This window comes from Phasianus colchicus, chromosome 10 (assembly GCF_987193195.1).
Source record: "Phasianus colchicus chromosome 10, bPhaCol1.hap1.1, whole genome shotgun sequence".
NCBI classification, from domain to species: Eukaryota; Metazoa; Chordata; class Aves; order Galliformes; family Phasianidae; genus Phasianus; species Phasianus colchicus.
The window spans coordinates 16792314-16800656 of NC_143445.1; the positions used below are offsets into that span (position 1 = coordinate 16792314).

At 53.5% G+C, this 8343-nt stretch overlaps 1 long non-coding RNA gene across 1 annotated transcript; it reads left to right on the forward strand.

The window, feature by feature from the left end:
• The first annotated feature begins 1993 nt into the window (after window positions 1-1993).
• LOC116235527 (uncharacterized) lies at window positions 1994-3904 on the forward strand. Its single transcript, XR_016469470.1, has 3 exons — window positions 1994-2197; window positions 2306-2546; window positions 3383-3904. It is a non-coding gene; the product is annotated as an uncharacterized LOC116235527 (long non-coding RNA).
• Window positions 3905-8343: the final 4439 nt, after the last annotated feature.

The following is an 8343-nucleotide window of genomic DNA, read 5'->3' on the forward strand; positions in this document are numbered from 1 at the left end:
GTTCTTTACGGTCCCATCCCATCTTCTGCACTCCCATTCCATTCCATCCCATTCCATCCCACAGTCCTGTCTCACTCCATCCCACTCCATTCCATCCTGTTCCATTCCTTCCATTACATTCCATCTTATCCATTACAGTTCCATCCCATCCTCTGTACTACCATCCCATTCCCTTCCATTCCATTCCGCTTCCTACAGCCTTGTCCCATTCCATTCCATTCCATTCCATTCCATTCCATCCCACCCCCGACAGTCCTGTCCCATCCCATTGCATTCCACCTGCTCCATCTTGCCTCATGTACTTCCATCCCATTCCACTATGCATCCCATCACTCCCCATCCCACCCTCTGATCCACTTCAATCCTTTCCGTCCCCACTCTGTCCCATCCTCATCACACTATGATTCCCATCCCAGTGTCAGGTCTGAGCCTGGGATCCCAACCTGAGTTGCACACACACACAGAGCCCTACAGGGATCCCCAAATTCCCACTCCTACCTTCCATGTGAGTGATGATGCCAGCTCCCCTGCATGCAGTCCTGGCCCCCAGCCTGTGGGTACCAGAATCCCCTTGCTTTCCCCATGGCTGGAGCTGGCACACCCCTGCAGTGATGGATATAGGACATGCAAAATCCCCTAAATCCCTGATGTGGGAGCATTTTGATGCTCCCAGTCCCCAGGATGGTATGGAGCTACTGGATGCAGGGTGTCAGCTGGATGTATCCCCTCCAAGCTGCCTTGTCCCTGTGGCACAGCCATCTGGGCTGCTTGGCACCATCTGCAAGCAGCACCACCCCACTCTCTGCCCCAGAAACCTGCCCCAGAAACACCTGCAACCCCATCCTCACGCCACTGAAACTCAAACACGGAGCTGATATTGGCCTCCCTGCAAAGCTGCTCCTGGGAAATGCTTGCATCCGCACCATCCCATTCAGAAACCTCTCTTGTTCTGGGACACAGAGGTCTGAGTTATCCAAGCACAGGACTTCTGAGAGGAAAACAAATTGCTTATTCACATCTGAGTAACGTAAAAATGGCTGAATCCATTTGACTTCAACTTTCCTCAAGAATTCCCCTTGGAGCCAAGCCATGCCTGGTACATTTCAGCCCATGAGGAATTTACTTTGGAAAAAGATGAAAAACTGGAACAGGGATTTGGGGGCATGGGCTGAGGGAGGATGCTCATTGAACCCCCTGCATGGGGTGGCTGGCAGTGCCCTATAAGGAAGCTGTCTCCTGGTACTCTTCATCCCCATTCCCAAACCCTCTCCCATCCCACCCACATCCACCGCCCCGCACCTCTGGCAAGCTGCAGGATGCAGTTAAACACTTCAGCACTTAAAATTTCAGGTGCTAATTGCTTAGTAATGAAAACTTTAATCACAGGGCAATTAAAACCTTAAGTAGCTGTGGGAGATCCATTCCATGTCAACAAAGAGGAGTGCACTCACTCCCCAACATCCAGCTCTGTGCCCCCACCCCATATCCAGCACCCCAAGATGCCACCACCCCATACCAAGCAGAGGATGGATGAGGAACTTCCCCCCCCCGCCACAAAATCTTAATATCCAGCTAATTTCAGAGCAAGTGCTGTATATGAAAGGGTTTTGTTATTTTAAATCTCCTCCTTTCCAAATTCCCAGGATTAAAATTCTCTGCATTTATTTTAACCGCATAACATTTGCAGACAAATCACTTCTCTCCCAGCGCAAAGTTTGAAGCAGGCTCAGGATATAAAGCCTGGCCGCAATCTGCGGGGTGGAATTGCTCTCCGTTTGCTGGCACCTGCTCACAGCCACATTTTCTGCACGGGGAAAAGGCCAATCCATGCTGTGCTAGTGCCCCAGGGTGGGAACCTCGAGGGGAGGAGGTTAAGCTAAGGTGTTGCCCCCACAGCCCCTTGAGACCCCAATCCTGCTCCCACCCCACCTGGAGCATCCCTCACCCAAAGCCGGCTCAGGATGCTGTGCCTCCCGTCTCCATGGCAACCCCCATCCTTGCCGGGTTGCCATGGCTCCCCGGCCCCCAGCCGCAGCGCATCCTCAGCACAGGGAGGACCCGACGTTTGGGGTCCCCAAGGGGATACCACCACCGAGGGATGAGCGGCGTGGCTGGGAGCTGAGGGGTGAGCTGGGGACAGGCTGAGGGCATGCTGGTGTTTTGCTGACACCTCGGGAGGAAGGAGCTTTGTGACCACGTGAGTGCCTGGAGGGCTGGTGGGGTTGGGGTCCCCCAGGAGCATCAGGGTGGCGGCATCACACTTTGGTCACCCTCACACTTTTCCAACTTCTCTCCTTCCTCCAAGGGCTTCTCTACTCAGTGCAGAGTCCCCATCGGCAAGTGACAAGGCCCTCGGGTGTAGGTGCACGCTGGCAATATGCACAGAGCATGGACGGACACTGCCTTGTGTGCTGCTGTCCCCAGCCCAACATCCTTCTGAAATACTGTCCACCCCACGAAGTCACAGTGTGGGGAAATCTCGGTGCGGCACTGCACCGGGGTTAGGGCTGCATTTGTCATCAGCGCGAGGACCCAGAGGGCTGCAGGCGAGTGGCACTAAATAAACACAGCAACCGTGAGAAAAAGGCAGCCAGGAATAAATAGTTGAACCAAATAATAAGGCAAAGGAATAAACAAAGCCGAGACGTGCCCGGGCACGGCAAGAGCCTCCGACTTCGCACTTCCAAGCTGGGCTCTGGCCCAGCCCCGGCGCCCCGCGGGCGATGGAGGCTGTCCCGCTGGCAGCACATGGATGGGCACACCCCTGGCTGCAGGGATCCCCCTCCCACCGCATCCCTATAGAGATCCCTATAGATCCCCTGCTGTCCGGGATCAGGGCAGCTGCAGGGAACAAAGGGACACGGGTTAAAACCGGCAGCTATTTTAAGAGCTGCACTGGTGCTAATGGGAAAAAAAAATAGAAAGGAAAGCAGAATGAGCAACACAAGAGCATTTCCCCCAGACACACTCTCTCAGCAGTGCCCTAGTGCAGTCAGGCAGTTGGGGGAAAAAAATTGGATAAAAGGAAAATAATGCAAATTGAACCTGGTGCATTGGTCCTCCATACACTGGGAGCAGTACTATGGATTCTCAGTTGCTGAGCAGGACTTTTTCCCAATAGGAGGCTGTTGGGATGGGACTTGGTGCGTAGAGCCCCAAAACAATGCTCTGGAGGTGAACACTGGGCTGGAGGGGACGGTATGCAGACATGCAGCACTCACTTGGGGTATATGGGACAGGACCCCGCGGTGCAGCAGGTGCCCTGTATCCCCTCCAGCCTCCAGCAGAGCATTCAGGAGGGGAGGTCAACCGTGTTCTCCTTTCTCCACCCCTCCCTTTCTAAGATGAAGAATTTAATTTTAGTTTTTACAACTCCTTGTAGGTGGATAAATCCCTTCCTGGCGAGTCCGAGCCCTGGAAAATCTTGTGAATCTAACGCTGGCCCTTCTGGCAGTTACCGGAGCAATTCCTGTTTCTCTCCAGCCGCACTCTGTAAAGTTTTATAGTTTCCTGGTTGGGGCTGCGAGGCCCCAGCCGTGCCGAGGAGGGTGGCGGGGGGAATGCAGGAAGCAAGGGGCCAGGTGGGGCAGCCCCGCTATGCTCAGCCGTGGGCACCATGTCCCCACGTCCCCTGCTCCAGTAGCAATGGGGCTGTGCCAACCCACCCACCATCCCAGCTGGTGGAGATGCCACAAAGCCAGCAGCCTCCCAGTCACTGGGTTTTCCATTCTGGCTTTGCTGGCGTAGGTGCTGCTGATGGAATATGGCACCCACCTGTTGGGTTTGCGTTAGGGACAGTGGGGAGCTGCTTTGTGCAACGCTGTGGTTAAAAAGCCCAGTGGATTTTAGGTGGTTGTTGGGTGAGCGGTGCGAAAAATGAATGAATGAATGAATAAATGACATTAGCTCCATTCATACCTATGGTCTGCCTCTGAGTGCTGAAGTCACCACGCTCAGCTCTGGGTGATGTGTCTGCAAAAGGAATGTGAGTATGACTTGGGGACAAAGCTGCTGCCACACAGGGAACTACCTCCTTGCTGTCCCACAGCAGCACCATGGGATGTCCCCATCCTTCCAGCATCACATCACTGGGACACTGTGGGTCATCAGGACGTGGCTCACCCCTTGCACCCTACCCACAACCAGGCAGGGGTGAGGGTGTGTGTGGGGGCCATAAACTCTGCATTACCGCTAATTAAGCACTTGGCTGTCACCGAGGCTTCCCCACACGCCCGCTGCTCTGACACTTTTACTATTTGGGGAAATGGCGTCCCAGGCCTTTGATGAACTTGCTGCGAAGTTGAAAGGAGTTTGTGGCGCGGTGCCAGGGCCCTTAGCAATTGTCTGTGGGACGTGGATGGGAAATGGCCCATTTATTAAAAAAGCGATAAATCAGATCTGGGAAGTGGGAAAAGCTGACCCATGGCTGTAAGGCAGCATGGGCTGGTCCCACACCCACAGGCACCCCTTCCCAACAGGCACAAGCTGCGGTCCCTCAGGGCAGCCTGCCTGTGCCCACTCCATAGGAGCCAGCACCTCCATCCCAGCCCCTATAGCCCCCACACATGGCACAGGCAGCGCCGTGCCCCTGCTCCGTGCCATCTCCACTGTTCTGCAGCATCCTCTGAACGCTGTGCCTTAGTTCTTCCTGACGCTATTTGTGTGTGTTTGTGTGTGCATACATAGATATGTATTCATTTTTCCTCCCCGCATTGTGTTCCTCATCAATTATTCACATCTCATGAAATAGGAATGAAAACAGATTGCATGATGCTGGCCGCAGCCTTGTGGGAGGGAGATCAGCCCGAAGATTTCCCACCACAACCCTTGGGCTTGGAGTGAGATGTGTCACATTGAACACGGCACCCAGAGCTGCACTGCGGGACAGGATCCTGACCTGAGGCCTGAACCCCCCAGGAGGACAGGGCCAGGCCAGGACCTACTGGCTCTCAGCCTCTCCCTGCCATGTGCCCACCTTCCTAACACTCCACGTGCTGCGGTGCTGCACTGATTTGAGCACTGCCACAGCCCCACTGCTTTGTTCCCAACTCAGCCCACAGTAATCTTCCCTTTGCTCTTTTGACCATCCGCATACATTGAATAAGAGCACTTAATTGAGCTGTCTGCACTGACACGCTGGGCTTGTACTGAGTGCCTATAATTAATTTAGAACAATATCTGTGAATTATGTTGATTAGTCCGTCCAAGATGCATCATCTCACACGGGCCATGGTGAATGCCATATACCTCCGTGTGATCCATCCCCACAGCAGCAAGGTCTTCCAGCCTTCCCCATCCCAAACATGTCACAGTTTTGCTAACATGCTACCTTATCCACATCATTAATGAGCATAATGAACCACACTGATGCCAAACCCAGACACGAATGGGAGGACCAAGGCAGTCTGCATGCAGATATCTGGGTGCACAGCCACATCTCCATGTCCTTAATGCCATTTTTTATGGGATCTTCCTACAGCCTAGGGAATGCTTGCTTGTTGGGTCTGCGCCAGCCCCACACTGAGTGCATCCCAGCAGCCTCTGCTCCATCCCTGGGATCCTGTTTGGGGCAGCCCCAGCAGCATGGGAGAGATGTTTAGGCTACAGCCGTGCTCTTCAGCCGTAGGAATTTAACCTCGCTGGTTCTGATTATGGCACAAGAAGTTCAGTTTCCAGCCCAGACCACCGTTTTCGCCTACTTAAGAGTGCTTGCACTCACCTCTGACCCCCCGGTGAGGTTTATGGCTGCATTGGCTGTCTCGTAAACCCCCAGGGCTGGGCCCAACACACAAAACCTACAGATGCCCTCAGCCTCTGTGTGCTCCCCAAGGTCCCCCAGGGCCACCCAGTGTCACCCTCTCCACTGCAGGGCCTCCCCTGGGGCACCTGGGGCAGTGCCACTTGGTGATGCAAAGCTGATGTGACCATGGGGATAAAGTGTCCCTAATCACTTGTGTGGGACCAGGGTGACATTTCTTAAGACAGATTTCATTCAGAAAAAGTTAGTTCAGTGTCATTCCCTGCTCCCCATTGCAGCCATGGAAAAGATCTCTACTGGTAATGCTGCAGTCCTCCTTTCAACCCCGTAGATACCGAAGGGGCAAGAGTCTTCCCAATTTAGATGTCCCCCACCCAGCCCTACACTGCTGGGGGCAAATGAGAGGAGCAGCCCCGTCATCTACCTGGCACTCTGTCCCTATTGCCTGGGGACAAGGACAGCATGTCCTTGCCAAGGGATGGCATGGTGCCCTACATCACCTGCTTCCTCCAGTACAGCTGAAACTCACTGTGCACAGCCAGAATCCAAGCCTCCCCTCCTTGCTTACTGCCCCCCATCAATGCTATGGGCATGGGATGCTCTGGGGACACGGGTGGCCCTGGGGACGCTGACGCTCGGACACTTCAAACAAAGCAGACTGCCTGCAAGCTGCTGGCGCCGTCCCCAGACGCACTCCTGGGTCCGAGGAGGGCTGTGAATGCTCTCCTCTCTATTTACATTACCAGGAATGCACAGAGAAAGGGGTGGGGGCTGTGGGAGGGGGGGTATCGGCTGATTGTTCCCAGGATCCCCCTGTCAGAAAGCCTCCCCGCTCCCTTAGTGTCTCTTGATATATGGCTTGCATTAGGGGATGAAAGTGAGGCATAGCTTGGGGTTTTGGCACGACAAACCCCATTAAACTCTCTCTGGGAAAACGAGTCCAAAAAGTGTTTTGGGGGGTTGAGTCACTAAGGGATCTGTGAGCAGTATTTATACACATGGGGCCCAAAACCCAGTTGGGGGAGGGCATGGGGACAGCACCCCTGGCCCTGCTGTGGCCCTTAATGTAGGGCACAGCCCCCCATCCTGCTTGGAGGCTGACCCCAAATGCCTTCCACCATGTGGGTATTTAGGACAGGGTGTTCCCAGCTGGTCAGAGCCCTGGGCCAGAGCATCCCGTGGCAGATGGCACAGAGGCACTGTGGGAGACATTCAAGACACCACTGTGTGGATGAGCCCTGGTCCCCCTGCTCTGCCATCCCTTATGACCAAGGCATTTGGGGCACACCACCTGGTGCCCAGTGACACGGCACAGTGACATGGCACAGTCCTGGAAGGGAGGGGACCATCAGCCCTGGAAGATGTCCAGCACTCTTTTAATTAACCTGAACGAATCAGAGCTGAAGTTTCTGAGCCAAGCTGAAGTCTCCCTGTTAGGAGAAGCCCACAGTACCTGGCAGTAATTTAATAACTCCTATTCCGAGCTCTTTAATGGCAGTGCCATGGAATGGCTCCAAGCCCTCCGGTCTCCCTGCAATCAAGTTACCTTTACTGCTTCATGGCAATAGGAACAGAGGTTCAATGTGAATGCCTCACCCTGATCTTACGGTGGTGCTCCACGTCCCGTGCTGCACATCTCCCCTCTTTGCAGGAGGCTCTCCCCAAACGCAGAGCTCTGTGTGCTCACTGCCACACTAATACCTTCTTTGCTATTTTTAGTTCAGCAGCCCTGTGCTGTTGGTTGCAGTGTATTTTCTTTCTTTTTTTCTTTCTTTCTCTTTCTGTCTTTCTTTCTTTTTCCCCCAGTAAATTCCAAATCTTTTTCCTTTCTGCCTTCTATTCCGGGATTCTGCCTGCACCATTCCTCTTTGATCTGTGACGATGCCAAGAGTGTTTTGAAACTCTAAGTATAGCACATCCCTTGAATTTCTCTTATCTAGCAAAGCAGCAATATCCTCAAAGAGCTGCGATGTGCTGCCTGTGCACCTGACACTGCGCTGCGCCCAGCCTGGTCCGGGCACCTCCATACCCTACGCTCTGCTGCCAGCACTGAGATGCTGCTGTCCATCTCATTTTTCACACCGCACCAAAATCCCCACCTCTTTTTTTTCCTTTTCCCCAAAGATGTTTGAGTGCAGCCTCTAAATCTGCAGCCCTGAAATGATGGCACGTAGAAATGATAGTATTTAGGACTCAAAAATAAGTGATTTTCCAACACGGGCAGGTAAGCAGAAGGCTGCGTTCTATCACTTGCAGCTCGCAAGGGCAAAGATCTGAAGGCTGCTCTTCCATTTGTCCCCAAAACGTCTAGCGCTCTGCACACAAATACCGTAACAAATTAATGTCAGATGCTTCCCTCGGTATAATTAGATGGGATTTAGAGTGGCAGAGCCAGCAAATTGCTACGATTTACATCAAGCCTCTACCCAGCATCCTGCACCGACCACTGGGTCGTCGCCACTAACAACTAATTAATTTCTTGGAGGCTGCCCTGGGCTCAGTCCTTGGGGAGGACCTTGTTGCTCCTGGGTGGCAATGGGGCACTTGGCACTGCTTGGCCCTAAATTTTGTTCCCAAAGGTGCAG